Source organism: Anas platyrhynchos, chromosome 2, assembly GCF_047663525.1.
Source record: "Anas platyrhynchos isolate ZD024472 breed Pekin duck chromosome 2, IASCAAS_PekinDuck_T2T, whole genome shotgun sequence".
NCBI classification, from domain to species: domain Eukaryota; kingdom Metazoa; phylum Chordata; class Aves; order Anseriformes; family Anatidae; genus Anas; species Anas platyrhynchos.
The window spans coordinates 63,013,653-63,027,977 of NC_092588.1; the positions used below are offsets into that span (position 1 = coordinate 63,013,653).

The 14,325-nt window shown below is 48.1% G+C and overlaps 1 long non-coding RNA gene across 7 annotated transcripts; it reads left to right on the plus strand.

Moving 5' to 3' along the window:
- Positions 1-6,945: 6,945 nt before the first annotated feature.
- LOC119715976 (uncharacterized) lies at positions 6,946-13,486 on the plus strand. 7 transcript variants are annotated; one of them, XR_011807633.1, is made up of 5 exons: positions 6,946-11,719; positions 12,004-12,124; positions 12,380-12,476; positions 12,835-13,039; positions 13,123-13,485. It is a non-coding gene; the product is annotated as an uncharacterized lncRNA (long non-coding RNA). The 7 variants fall into 7 exon arrangements; XR_011807630.1 differs by having other exon boundaries at positions 12,004-12,476; positions 13,123-13,486; XR_011807631.1 differs by having other exon boundaries at positions 12,380-13,039; positions 13,123-13,486.
- The last annotated feature ends 839 nt before the right edge of the window (positions 13,487-14,325 follow it).

Consider the following 14,325-nt stretch of genomic DNA (forward strand, 5'->3'; position numbering starts at 1 on the left):
TTTTTACCTGAAGCTGACCAAGTTTGTTATGGTACAAAATAATTCTCTAGAACATCACCTCTGAAAGCATAGGTAACAAGGATGTTGTGAGCCTCTTGAAGGAAGAGCAGGAAAAGGACTTGGAAATTGAGTTGCAAACTTCATGTCTGGAGAAGCACTGCAAGAGGACCAAGCACTGCAGTACTGGTAGCAGGAGGGCTCTGCAACAGCACCAGGACACAGGCAGAGGCATTCAGTGAAGATTTGGGTGATGCATTTTTTTGTATTCCACCCTGAGAGGCCTTGCAGACCACTGGTACCCCCGTGTAGTTCTCTGAGATAAAGTAATGAAGCCTTCCTTCCTTGTAGCATATGTTCCTGTTTGTTTCTTTATTTTTATTTATTTTTTTTGTAAACTAACTTGGGCTCTGCAAGGATGTAACAGTTGTTTAGCCACCTGAAACAGGTAAAGTGATTTCATCTTGTAGCACATGAAGCCAAATTACCGGCTGAGCTTTCAGATCTCTTCCACAGTAGAGGTTGAAACCATGCATGCCAATTATATTTTGTGATTGCATTTTTATTGTTAGAATTGTCTAGAAGACTTTTAAGTCCAGAATCATTCATAGCTTTTCTGTTCAAATCCTGATTTGAACTGTAGGCATAATGTAATTATTTCATATTTAATGTATGTATGGGTTGGTCCATGTCTATATTTTGTGGGAAAAGCTGATTCAAAGATCAGCTGGGAACAAAAAGGTCTAGATAAAATCAGCCCACCCAAAGAAGAAAGACAAAAAAACTTATCACATGAACAAAAATAATAATAAACACATGAGCAAAAAAATGTGAGCACTTGTCTGAGATCTTACAAACTCCACTTGGAAAGACTTTCCTTCTTATGAGCTCAGCCACTCTACTTCTCTCTGGCTTCAACTTTTCAGGTGGGTTTGCTTCTAGCAAAGTGGTTAACTTGGTGGTGAGAACTATGGAGGAGTTGTGTCAGGCTGGTGGACTGCTGAACTGTAGGCTTTTGCACAGTGTTAGACAGTGCCCTAAGAATGCTTTTTAGCTTTTGTGAATATCTCTTACTTTGTTAGGCTTTTTTTTTTTTTCTTTCTTTTGTCTAATTCAATATTTAAAGATACTTTTCCGGTTGAGCAGTTTTAATGCTAATTTGACCTGTCTTTTCAGCATCTGCTTTCAGCAGTCCTACAACATCCAAGCAGCTGATTGGAAAAATAAATAAATAAAACTCAGACAGCTGAGGTATAGGACATCTTAAGTACAAGAAAATAAAACTTTTAAGAAAACAGAGTGTTCACTGCCATTTAGTTTGCTCCTGTCTCTGATAGTTGTTTTGATCTGTATTAGGAAGCTAATAACAAGAGAAAGTGAGCAAAGCCTCCTGGTATGTTGGTTACAAACATCAGTGCTGCTGGTTTTGTGGTCAGAATACAGGACACTGCTAGATCCTCTCAACCAGAGGCTTGGTGAGGAAAGGGCCATCTGTAGGATGCCACCTGGAGGCTGTTTGATGGCAAGCAGGGTCTTGAAAAGGGTCTTGAGATGGAATGGAGAAAGTCAGTGAGTCAAAGCCACTTCCTTCCCTTTTTGAACCTGGCATGACAAGCATCAGAAAGCTGCATTGCCAGAGAGAACACAGGAGAAAGTCAGGGATCAGGCTGCTACAGTTATTGCGCAGTAGGATAATGAAATGTGAAAATGGCATTATTTCTGTCTCCGTCATATAGCCTAAGTGAGAGTGTTGTGCTGTCACTGGGAGGCGCCTGCGGTGATGACTTCAGAAACAGACCTGAATGATGTCACCACAGCACTTTGGGAACAGCTGCCTCTGTGCACGTTTAGCTGGGAGGCACAGAGAAGGGTGCTGGATGTGATGAAACCACGTGAGGATTTGTGGATCTCACCTTGAGGTGCACAGAGAGGGCCCATGCCCTTCTGTAAGTGTTTTGATGCTTGGCTGGGGAAAACAGTGTGGTTTTGTTGTGAATGCTTCATTTTAGTATTCTGTAGTTTGTGTAAAGCCCTTAGAGAAGCGTCAAGTTTGGTACTTTGCTCAATGATGGAGCTGCACAGAGTGAGAACAGACCCAATGTACGGGTGAGGGCCTCTGCACGTTCTCTTCTTCCTACAGACGATCAACAAATAAGGGGAGACAGAGAAGAGTGTGCTGTGGTCCTCCCATAGACCGCAAGTCCTAAAGCATAAACAAGAGGCTTAAGAGTACCCCTGTCATGTTAAAATTCAGGACGGCAATGGACTGCACCACATGGGCTGGCCTGTCGAGTAGTGTCTCAGGCTGTGGTGTATGAAGAGGCACTCCATCTGCTTTCAGGCTAGCAATAGCAGTGGGCAAGCTGCCTGACCTGAACATTGTTCATTCCATTTTTCACCTGAGTTTTGTTTGTTCCCCACAATTCATTCCTTCTTGGTCTACGAAAATAAAATAAAATAAAATAAAATAAAATAAATAAAATAAAATAAAATAAAATAAAATAAAATAAAATAAAATAAAATAAAATAAAATAAAATAAAATAAAATAAAATAAAAGGATTTCCTTTCCATTAATTCCATGTTCTTAACTTGACAGATTTGGCTATTGACTTGGAAGGCAAATATCTGGCCAGACTGCAAGACTTGTGCTCGCAGCGTGGGACAGCTCTCGTAAGGGTGATTCAGGGTAGCTTCTGGAGAACAAGACGTCAGATCTCCAAAACAGCTTCCTTTGTGCTAATGTAGGAAGGGCGAGTAAGAGTAAAGGTAAGAGTCCAGGTACCGTAAGAAGCGGAAAGTGTGAAGGAAACTTCCTTCTGGCTGATACAGCTCCATATCTAGTTGTCAAGTATGAAGAGAGCAGTTCTAAGTTTCTTGGGGAGAGGAAAACAAAGAGACGGGGAGATGGTACAGAGAAAAAAATGGGATTAGCTATTTCAGGAAATCCTAGTAACTGGAAATAGAGATTGGAAGAGTGCTTTAAGCCAAGACAGAAACTTTTCAAAACTAAAACCTAGGAGTTGGATGAACCAAGAAATGAATCCATTTTGATTATGCAGTTGTGTCCAGTGTTATCTTGGGAAATATGGTTTCCACCTAAAATGTATCTGGGGCTTGAAGTTTTCCTAACGCCCTTCTCTGTGTATTCCCTACTGTTTGGTAAGCGCTGAGGTCACACTGCAGACAGCAGCACGTCCTCTCCCCACTACTCAGCTGTCTGTTTGCACAACATGTCTAGCAACAGAATGGCTTGGACACAACTGCGCCTAGGACCGAGTTCATTCAAGCTGGTGGACAAGGTAAAAGCTCTGGACAAGCGAAGGGGAGGGAGGGAGGGATGGACATACAATATGAACACTTTAATCTCATTTCTCTAAGAACCCTTGCCGAGAAAACAAAACAAAAGAGAACGGAACAGAACGAATGAAGCAAGCAGCCAGCTTGCTGGAGACATTGTCTGGGAAACAGTGAAAACACTTGCAGACAAAAACATACCAAAGGACTAACTCTTTGAGCTTAATTCTACTCAAACAGCATAACCTCAAAGTCCTGTTTCTGTTCATCACAGGCTGGTACAGTAACATGGCGCATTTGATGACTTTGCAGCATAGATGTCAGGAGTGCAGCTTGGGATCACCTCCTTCTACTGAGAGTTCAGTTTGAAGGGATGAGCAAGTAATTTTTCCTGGGTGGACGGAAATCTAAAGTCTGTTTTCTAACACTCTTCCAGACCCTTCTCTGTCCATCGGCCTGTCCTGCCAACTCTGGTGTGAGTGTGAAGTTGTGGCAAGAGGGGTTTCCCGTTCCTATTTGACCTGGTGGACACCAGCTTTCCTAGGAAATTGCTGATGTTGCTGAGGAGGCAGCAGTATCAAAGCCCTCGATTCTGAAAGCAGCAAAGCAAGCTAGAGGAAAACGGTATGTCCGGATAATTTTCTTTCTTTTTATTTTTTTCATTCTTCACTTGTAAGAAAATCTAAGTCTTTAAACCATTTGTTTGAAAACACAGCTTTATGGAAATGCGTGTGGGTGTGCTCCTTCCCCTTGTTTGGAACCTGCTTCACCTCGCTTCAGCTAGAGGACACCTATGCTCGAATTTATGCTTCCCATGAGAAAGCGGCGTTCTTTCGCTGTTCTCTTCTGTGATGGTTGCAGGTGAGGTTGAAAAGAGTTGTCAGTACGATTCTTCGTTTCCTTTGCAGTATCCAAAACTCCGTATCACAGCGGATCTTCTCCTCTGATCTGAAAAGCTTCACAGGCCAAAAGAGAATTGAGATGAAGAAGGAAATAGAGAATGCTGACCAGTATTTCCAATTACCACCCGTAAGTGTTGTGAAAGAATCCGGTGCATTTCTGTAGTGGTAGAAAGTTAATAAAGTCATGATTGTGCGCTTGAAGGCAAGCAATGCTATAAAAACGAAGAATGCAAGGCCCTGCTTAAGGACAGTCTTCAGGCTGCTTCTCGATCAACAGCTCATTTGGTTGTTCCACAACCTCATCTCCGCTTGCTTAGAAGTTGTGAAGGTCGGAAGCGCACTCCGTGGTTTTCATCCCCTCTGTGTATCTTTTCCCTGACAGCAACTTCTGTCTTGGCTCTTCACATCCAGCCAGAGCAGTTTCTTTGCCTCCGCAACCTGCAGGCTGTCCTCTCGTGTGTACCTGTGGTGGACTGAGGGTAATGCTTGTAACGCACACGGATGCTGTATTCACTAGCACTTTGAGAAAAGAGAGCAAGAAGCTAACCTGCGCAGCAGTTTCTTAGGTTTCTGGATATCTATCTATCTATCTCTCTGCGCATATATTTCATTACTTATTTACTTATTTAAAGATCCTTTACATATAGTAGATCCTTTAAGAAAGCTTACTTGTCCTTCTCCTTTATTTGTTTTGAACGTTTACTTTTCTAACCAATCCTTAATGTTACAACATTGGATTTATTTAGTTCTCAGTCCTCAGAAGTTCTCAAAGCACATCAGTGATTTCTCTAGTTCTCAATCTTTCCATCTGCATTGAGACCTCTTATCTCAATTTAGGTATTAGGTGAAGAAGAACACTGCAAGCAGCTGAAGCCGTATCAGCATAGATGCTTCTGTGCTAGGAAGTAATTCAGAGTGCTTCCATGGTGTACTTTAGACAGATTTCCTCTGGTCCTCTGAACTCAGCATGCCCAAGGGATATTTCAAAGCTCTCTGAAGGACCCGTCATTATCTCTGACACTGCAGTCTCCATTAGGAAGGGGTAAATAGTCCTTGCCCTTGTGCAAAGGAACTACTCAGTTAGCTGTTTCTAACCCAAATCTCTTTGTTGTCTTCTATTGACAGACACCACCCGGCTAGCCAAGCTAAACCATTGAAAATGGAAGGAGTGGGACATCTTCAAAAGCCTGCTGCTGCTTCTAAGCAGAACTGCGCTGTAGGTGGGGACACAGCAAGAGGACACGTCCAGGCCACGGTGGAACTGCAAGGCACCTGTCTAAGCCACAGAAGGAAGTCAGCGCTTCCCAGTTGGAGACTGTTGCTCGCCTAGGGACACAGCAGCTGGAGCGCTTCTGGTTGCTGCTGATGGGTTCCCGTGAATCAGCCAGGGATAGCAGCTATGAGAACGACTGAAGCAATCTGAAGATACCTGAAAGAAAGAAAAGAGGAGAGAAGAAGACAAGAGGGGAGGGAAGGGGAGGGAATAAAAGGAAGGGAGGGGAGTGGAGGGAAGGGGAGGGAAGGGGAGGGGAGGGGAAGGGAGGGAAGGGGAGGGGAGGAAAGGGCAGGGGAGGGGAGGGCAGGGGAGGGTAGGATAGGGTAGTGTAGCATAGCATAGCGTAGGGTAGCGTAGCATAGTGTAGTGTGGTAGAGGGGAGGGGAGCGTAGGAGAGTATAGGGTAGTGTAGGGGAGCGGAGTTTAGGGGAGTGTAGGGTAGGATAGGGGAGGGGAGCGTCAGGGGGCATAGGGGAGGGGAGCATAGGGTAATGTAGGGTAGTGTAGCGAAGGGGAGTGTAGGGTAGGATAGGGGAGGGGAGTGTAGCAGAGTGTAGGGACAGGGAGCATAGGGGAGGGGAGGGCAGGGGAGGGGAGGGCAGGAGAGGGTAGGATAGTGTAGGGGAGGTTAGGGGAGGGTAGGATAGGGTAGTGTAGCATAGCATAGCATAGCGTAGGGTAGCATAGCGTAGCGTAGCATAGTGTAGCGTGGTAGAGGGGAGGGGAGTGTAGGAGAGTATAGGGTAGTGTAGGGGAGCGGAGTTTAGGGGAGTGTAGGGTAGGATAGCGGAGGGGAGTGTAGGGGTGTGTAGGGTAGTATAGGGGAGGGGAGTGTAGCAGAGTGTAGGGACAGGGAGCATAGGGGAGGGGAGCGTAGGGGAGGGGAGCGTAGGGAAGCATAGGGGAGGGGAGGGGAGGGAAGGGGAGGGGAGGGCAGGGCAGGGGAGGGCCAGGGAGGGGAGGGCAGGGGAAGATAGTGTAGGGGAGGTTAGGGGAGGGTAGGATAGGGTAGTGTAGCATAGCATAGCATAGCGTAGTGTAGCGTGTTAGAGGGGAGGGGAGCGTAGGAGAGTATAGGGTAGTGTAGGGGAGCGAAGTTTAGGGGAGTGGAGGGTAGGATAAGGGAGGGGAGCATAGGAGAGTATAGGGTAGTGTAGGGGAGCGGAGTTTAGGGGAGTGTAGAGTAGGATATGGGAGGGGAGCGTAGGAGAGCGTAGGGGCGGGGAGCATAGGGTTATGTAGGGTAGTGTAGCGAAGGGGAGTGTAGAGTAGGATAGGGAAGGGGAGTGTAGCAGAGTGTAGGGACAGGGAGCATAGGGGAGGAGAGGGGAGGCGAGGGGAGGGGAGTGGAGGGGAGGGGAGGGGAGGCAAAAAAGGGGAGGGGAGGGGAAGCAAAAGAGGGGAGGGGAGGGGAGGCAAAAGAGCGGAGGGGAGGGGAAGCAAAAGAGGGGAGGGGAGGGGAGGGGAGGCAAAAGAGGGGAGGGGAGGGGAGTGCTACCATAAATAAAGTTGCCAAATACATGACATTTTGGATCTGGAGCCAAATATTTGTGTTGCTGAAGGGATGCAAGACACAGACTCCTGATGGCTCTTGAACAGGAGGCGTTTATTGCCCTTTTTCACTCCTACATGTCCTCTCCCCGTAGCCCCACGTGCTGTCCACGCGCCCGAATCTATCCCACAGTTGGTCAGAGACCCTCAGGCACGTGCCTGGAGCCAGCCAGCAATTGCCCACTGCCCAAAGGTCCTCTTTAACACTGTAGCCAATTCTGGATCTCAGCCTTGCTCAAGTTTTTGTTTCTCCCGCTTGTTTCCTCATTACCTCTAATTCAGGGACCTGTGAAGCAGCGCGAAGCCACCTGAAAATTCCCTCCCCACGCGTTGCCATTCATTCCACAACCTGATTTATCGCTGCCATCCGCGCCTTGCACAGTGCCATGAAAGGTTTGGCCTGCACAGAGCTGGCTGAGGATTTTCAGATATAACTTGCCTTAAGAACTGCATCGAGACTTTTGCTGGAAGGCAAAAGATCGGGTGATTGATTAACATAGGGATGGCAGCTGAGCAAGGGAAGCATCTTCCAGACTTCCAAATATTGCCTGTAGACAGAACTACAACTCCTCTGCTCTGCGGTTAGGAGTTTCCGTCACCTGCTTAGGAAGCAGAAGCAGTAACATGGGATTTAGAGGATCCAGCTGAAGCATCAGTGCCAGTTAGAGGAAACCAGTTAGAGGGTTTGAAGAGAGTTTGACCGGTTTTCCAAGGAACATGTACTAGTGCTGCATCTATATGCATAGAAATATCTCTACAGCTGGCTTGTATCAGACATAGAGTGGCCCTCAGGACTAGGGAAGCGGTTGTCCCTCTGTGCTTGGCTCTGGTGAGGCCGCACCTCGAGCACTGTGTTCAGCGAAGACCTCGAGGTGCTGGAGCGTGTGCGGAGAAGGGCTCTGAAGCTTGTTAAGGGTTTCGAGAACAAGTCTGGTGAGGAGCGGCTGAGGGAGCTGGGGTTGTTCAGCCTGGAGGAAAGGAGGCTCAGGGGAGACCTTCCTGTGCTCTACAGGAAGCTTCAAGGAGGCTCCAGAGAGGTGGGGATCGTTCTCTTCTCCCAAGCCCCAAGTGACAAGACAAGAACAAAACCCCTTAGGTTGTACCAGGGGAGGTTTTGGTTGGTTATTGCGAAAAATTTCTTCACCGAAAGAGTTGCTCTGGTGGGTTTATGTGGCAAGGTTTTGGTAGCAGGGGGCCATAGGGGTGGCTTCCGTGAGAAGAATCTAGAAGCTGCCCCACGTTAGAGAAGGGCTCCCCTGCTGGCCAGAGCCAAGCCAAGAAACGATGTCGCTTGTTCCTCTGTGAGAGCATATTGAAGAAAGGAGAACAAAAATAACAAAACAAAAGCTGCTTCACAGGGAGAAAGAGAGGAGAAGCAGCCCTGCAGCCCCCCAGGGGAGTGCAGCAGGAGGCAGCAGCAGTTCCCCTGCAGGCTGTGCAGGGAGAGGCCCCCGGTGGAGCAGGCTGTCCCCCTGCAGCCCATGGGTCCCCCACGGAGCAGATCTCCACGCTGCAGCCCCCCCGTGGGTGGAGGAGCCCCCGGTGGAGCAGGTGGATGTGGCCTGGAGGAGGCTGCGGCCCATGGAGAGCCCCCGCAGGAGCAGGCCCCGGGCCGCAGCTGCAGCCCCCCCGTGGAGAGGAGCCCCCGCAGGAGCAGGGGCTCTGGGGGGAGCTGCCGCCCAGCCGTGGGGGACCCGTGCTGGAGCAGTTTGCTCCTGGGGGATGGATGGATGGAGCCCGTGGGACGGAGCCGTGTGGGAGCAGTGCTTGAGGAGCTGCTGCCTGTGGGCAGCCCGTGTGGGATCAGCTGGGGAAGGACGGCATCCCGTGGGAGGGACCCCATGGGAACAGGGGCAGGGAGGGAGCGAGAAGGAGCGGCGGGGACAAAGCTTCAGGGACTGAGCGCAGCCCTCAGTCCCCTGTTTCCCTGCGCTGCTCAGGAGGAGGAGCTGGAAGAGGGCAGATGGGGAGAAGACGTTTTGGGTTTCTTTCCTTTGTTTCTCACGTGTCTAGTTTGTTGGTAGTAGGCAATAACTCTTACTATCTCCCTACGCTGAGTCTGCTTTCCCCTTTACAATAATTGTTGAGCATTCTCCCCGTCCTTATCTCAGCCCTTGAGCCCTTTGCATGGTATTTTCTCCCCCTTTCCCTTGAGGAGGGGGAGTGAGAGAGCGGTCGTGGTGGAACTCGGCTGCCCACCCGATTCAGACCAGTGCAGTTGCAAAGGACTGGAAAAGTTTTCCGAAGAAACAAGATGTTTAACAAGGAATGCATAGTTTCCTTATTAAGGCTTCCTGGATAATTGTTTTTTTTTTCCTATTCCCAAATCAGAGGAAGGGAATTGTTGATTTCACCTTCTTTTTTCTTACATGGAAATAAAAGGTGAACTGCTCTACAAGTACGGGCAAGGTATCAGAATCAAGCTCTTTTGGTCTGTAGTCCTTTCTCAAGGAACAGATTGATCACACACCTTCCACAGATGTAGGGGAGCAGGGAATAATTTTTGAACTACCCTAATTCAAGTCAGTTTGGGCATAGTGGTACTTCTCTGGCTGTTTCTGAGACATACGCGTTAGCAACAGAGAGTGTTGTGCCGTCACTGGGAGGCGCCTGCGGTGGTGACTTCAGAAACAGACCTGAATGATGTCACCACAGCACTTTGGGAACAGCTGCCTCTGTGCACGTTTAGCCGGGAGGGACAGAGAAGGGTGCTGGATGTGTTGAAACCACGTGAGGATTTGTGGATCCCACCTTGAGGTGCACAGAGAGGGCCCATGCCCTTCTGTAAGTGTTTTGATGCTTGGCTGGGGAAAACAGTGTGGTTTTGTTGTGAATGCTTCATTTTAGTATTCTGTAGTTTGTGTAAAGCCCTTAGAGAAGCATCAAGTTTGGTACTTTGCTCAATGATGGAGCTGCACAGAGTGAGAACAGACCCAATGTACGGGTGAGGGCCTCTGCACGTTCTCTTCTTCCTACAGACGATCAACAAATAAGGGGAGACAGAGAAGAGTGTGCTGTGGTCCTCCCATAGACCGCAAGTCCTAAAGCATAAACAAGAGGCTTAAGAGTACCCCTGTCATGTTAAAATTCAGGACAGCAATGGACTGCACCACATGGGCTGGCCTGTCGAGTAGTGTCTCAGGCTGTGGTGTATGAAGAGGCACTCCATCTGCTTTCAGGGTAGCAATTGCAGTGGGCAAGCTGCCTGACCTGAACATTGTTCATTCCATTTTTCACCTGAGTTTTGCTGGTTTCCCACGATTCACTCGTAGTCTAGAAAAAAAGAAGAAAAAAAAAAGAAATTAAAAAAAAAAGGGAATTGGGATCAAAATAAGAGGATTTCCTTTCCATTAATTCCATGTTCTTAACTTGACAGATTTGGTTATTGACTTGGAAGGCAAATATCTGGCCAGACTGCAAGACTTGTGCTCGCAGCGTGGGACAGCTCTCGTAAGGGTGATTCAGGGTAGCTTCTGGAGAACAAGACGTCAGATCTCCAAAACAGCTTCCTTTGTGCTAATGTAGGAAGGGCGAGTAAGAGTAAAGGTAAGAGTCCAGGTACCGTAAGAAGCGGAAAGTGTGAAGGAAACTTCCTTCTGGCTGATACAGCTCCATATCTAGTTGTCAAGTATGAAGAGAGCAGTTCTAAGTTTCTTGGGGAGAGGAAAACAAAGAGACGGGGAGATGGTACAGAGAAAAAAATGGGATTAGCTATTTCAGGAAATCCTAGTAACTGGAAATAGAGATTGGAAGAGTGCTTTAAGCCAAGACAGAAACTTTTCAAAACTAAAACCTAGGAGTTGGATGAACCAAGAAATGAATCCATTTTGATTATGCAGTTGTGTCCAGTGTTATCTTGGGAAATATGGTTTCCACCTAAAATGTATCTGGGGCTTGAAGTTTTCCTAACGCCCTTCTCTGTGTATTCCCTACTGTTTGGTAAGCGCTGAGGTCACACTGCAGACAGCAGCACGTCCTCTCCCCACTACTCAGCTGTCTGTTTGCACAACATGTCTAGCAACAGAATGGCTTGGACACAACTGCGCCTAGGACCGAGTTCATTCAAGCTGGTGGACAAGGTAAAAGCTCTGGACAAGCGAAGGGGAGGGAGGGAGGGATGGACATACAATATGAACACTTTAATCTCATTTCTCTAAGAACCCTTGCCGAGAAAACAAAACAAAAGAGAACGGAACAGAACGAATGAAGCAAGCAGCCAGCTTGCTGGAGACATTGTCTGGGAAACAGTGAAAACACTTGCAGACAAAAACATACCAAAGGACTAACTCTTTGAGCTTAATTCTACTCAAACAGCATAACCTCAAAGTCCTGTTTCTGTTCATCACAGGCTGGTACAGTAACATGGCGCATTTGATGACTTTGCAGCATAGATGTCAGGAGTGCAGCTTGGGATCACCTCCTTCTACTGAGAGTTCAGTTTGAAGGGATGAGCAAGTAATTTTTCCTGGGTGGACGGAAATCTAAAGTCTGTTTTCTAACACTCTTCCAGACCCTTCTCTGTCCATCGGCCTGTCCTGCCAACTCTGGTGTGAGTGTGAAGTTGTGGCAAGAGGGGTTTCCCGTTCCTATTTGACCTGGTGGACACCAGCTTTCCTAGGAAATTGCTGATGTTGCTGAGGAGGCAGCAGTATCAAAGCCCTCGATTCTGAAAGCAGCAAAGCAAGCTAGAGGAAAACGGTATGTCCGGATAATTTTCTTTCTTTTTATTTTTTTCATTCTTCACTTGTAAGAAAATCTAAGTCTTTAAACCATTTGTTTGAAAACACAGCTTTATGGAAATGCGTGTGGGTGTGCTCCTTCCCCTTGTTTGGAACCTGCTTCACCTCGCTTCAGCTAGAGGACACCTATGCTCGAATTTATGCTTCCCATGAGAAAGCGGCGTTCTTTCGCTGTTCTCTTCTGTGATGGTTGCAGGTGAGGTTGAAAAGAGTTGTCAGTACGATTCTTCGTTTCCTTTGCAGTATCCAAAACTCCGTATCACAGCGGATCTTCTCCTCTGATCTGAAAAGCTTCACAGGCCAAAAGAGAATTGAGATGAAGAAGGAAATAGAGAATGCTGACCAGTATTTCCAATTACCACCCGTAAGTGTTGTGAAAGAATCCGGTGCATTTCTGTAGTGGTAGAAAGTTAATAAAGTCATGATTGTGCGCTTGAAGGCAAGCAATGCTATAAAAACGAAGAATGCAAGGCCCTGCTTAAGGACAGTCTTCAGGCTGCTTCTCGATCAACAGCTCATTTGGTTGTTCCACAACCTCATCTCCGCTTGCTTAGAAGTTGTGAAGGTCGGAAGCGCACTCCGTGGTTTTCATCCCCTCTGTGTATCTTTTCCCTGACAGCAACTTCTGTCTTGGCTCTTCACATCCAGCCAGAGCAGTTTCTTTGCCTCCGCAACCTGCAGGCTGTCCTCTCGTGTGTACCTGTGGTGGACTGAGGGTAATGCTTGTAACGCACACGGATGCTGTATTCACTAGCACTTTGAGAAAAGAGAGCAAGAAGCTAACCTGCGCAGCAGTTTCTTAGGTTTCTGGATATCTATCTATCTATCTCTCTGCGCATATATTTCATTACTTATTTACTTATTTAAAGATCCTTTACATATAGTAGATCCTTTAAGAAAGCTTACTTGTCCTTCTCCTTTACTTGTTTTGAACGTTTACTTTTCTAACCAATCCTTAATGTTACAACATTGGATTTATTTAGTTCTCAGTCCTCAGAAGTTCTCAAAGCACATCAGTGATTTCTCTAGTTCTCAATCTTTCCATCTGCATTGAGACCTCTTATCTCAATTTAGGTATTAGGTGAAGAAGAACACTGCAAGCAGCTGAAGCCGTATCAGCATAGATGCTTCTGTGCTAGGAAGTAATTCAGAGTGCTTCCATGGTGTACTTTAGACAGATTTCCTCTGGTCCTCTGGACTCAGCATCCCCAAGGGATATTTCAAAGCTCTCTGAAGGACCCGTCATTATCTCTGACACTGCAGTCTCCATTAGGAAGGGGTAAATAGTCCTTGCCCTTGTGCAAAGGAACTACTCAGTTAGCTGTTTCTAACCCAAATCTCTTTGTTGTCTTCTATTGACAGACACCACCCGGCTAGCCAAGCTAAACCATTGAAAATGGAAGGAGTGGGACATCTTCAAAAGCCTGCTGCTGCTTCTAAGCAGAACTGCGCTGTAGGTGGGGACACAGCAAGAGGACACGTCCAGGCCACGGTGGAACTGCAAGGCACCTGTCTAAGCCACAGAAGGAAGTCAGCGCTTCCCAGTTGGAGACTGTTGCTCGCCTAGGGACACAGCAGCTGGAGCGCTTCTGGTTGCTGCTGATGGGTTCCCGTGAATCAGCCAGGGATAGCAGCTATGAGAACGACTGAAGCAATCTGAAGATACCTGAAAGAAAGAAAAGAGGAGAGAAGAAGACAAGAGGGGAGGGAAGGGGAGGGAATAAAAGGAAGGGAGGGGAGTGGAGGGAAGGGGAGGGAAGGGGAGGGGAGGGGAAGGGAGGGAAGGGGAGGGGAGGAAAGGGCAGGGGAGGGGAGGGCAGGGGAGGGTAGGATAGGGTAGTGTAGCATAGCATAGCGTAGGGTAGCGTAGCGTAGTGTAGTGTGGTAGAGGGGAGGGGAGCGTAGGAGAGTATAGGGTAGTGTAGGGGAGCGGAGTTTAGGGGAGTGTAGGGTAGGATAGGGGAGGGGAGCGTCAGGGAGCATAGGGGAGGGGAGCATAGGGTAATGTAGGGTAGTGTAGCGAAGGGGAGTGTAGGGTAGGATAGGGGAGGGGAGTGTAGCAGAGTGTAGGGACAGGGAGCATAGGGGAGGGGAGGGCAGGGGAGGGGAGGGCAGGAGAGGGTAGGATAGTGTAGGGGAGGTTAGGGGAGGGTAGGATAGGGTAGTGTAGCATAGCATAGCATAGCGTAGGGTAGCATAGCGTAGCGTAGCATAGTGTAGCGTGGTAGAGGGGAGGGGAGTGTAGGAGAGTATAGGGTAGTGTAGGGGAGCGGAGTTTAGGGGAGTGTAGGGTAGGATAGCGGAGGGGAGTGTAGGGGTGTGTAGGGTAGTATAGGGGAGGGGAGTGTAGCAGAGTGTAGGGACAGGGAGCATAGGGGAGGGGAGCGTAGGGGAGGGGAGCGTAGGGAAGCATAGGGGAGGGGAGGGGAGGGAAGGGGAGGGGAGGGCAGGGCAGGGGAGGGCCAGGGAGGGGAGGGCAGGGGAAGATAGTGTAGGGGAGGTTAGGGGAGGGTAGGATAGGGTAGTGTAGCATAGCATAGCATAGCGTAGTGTAGCGTGTTAGAG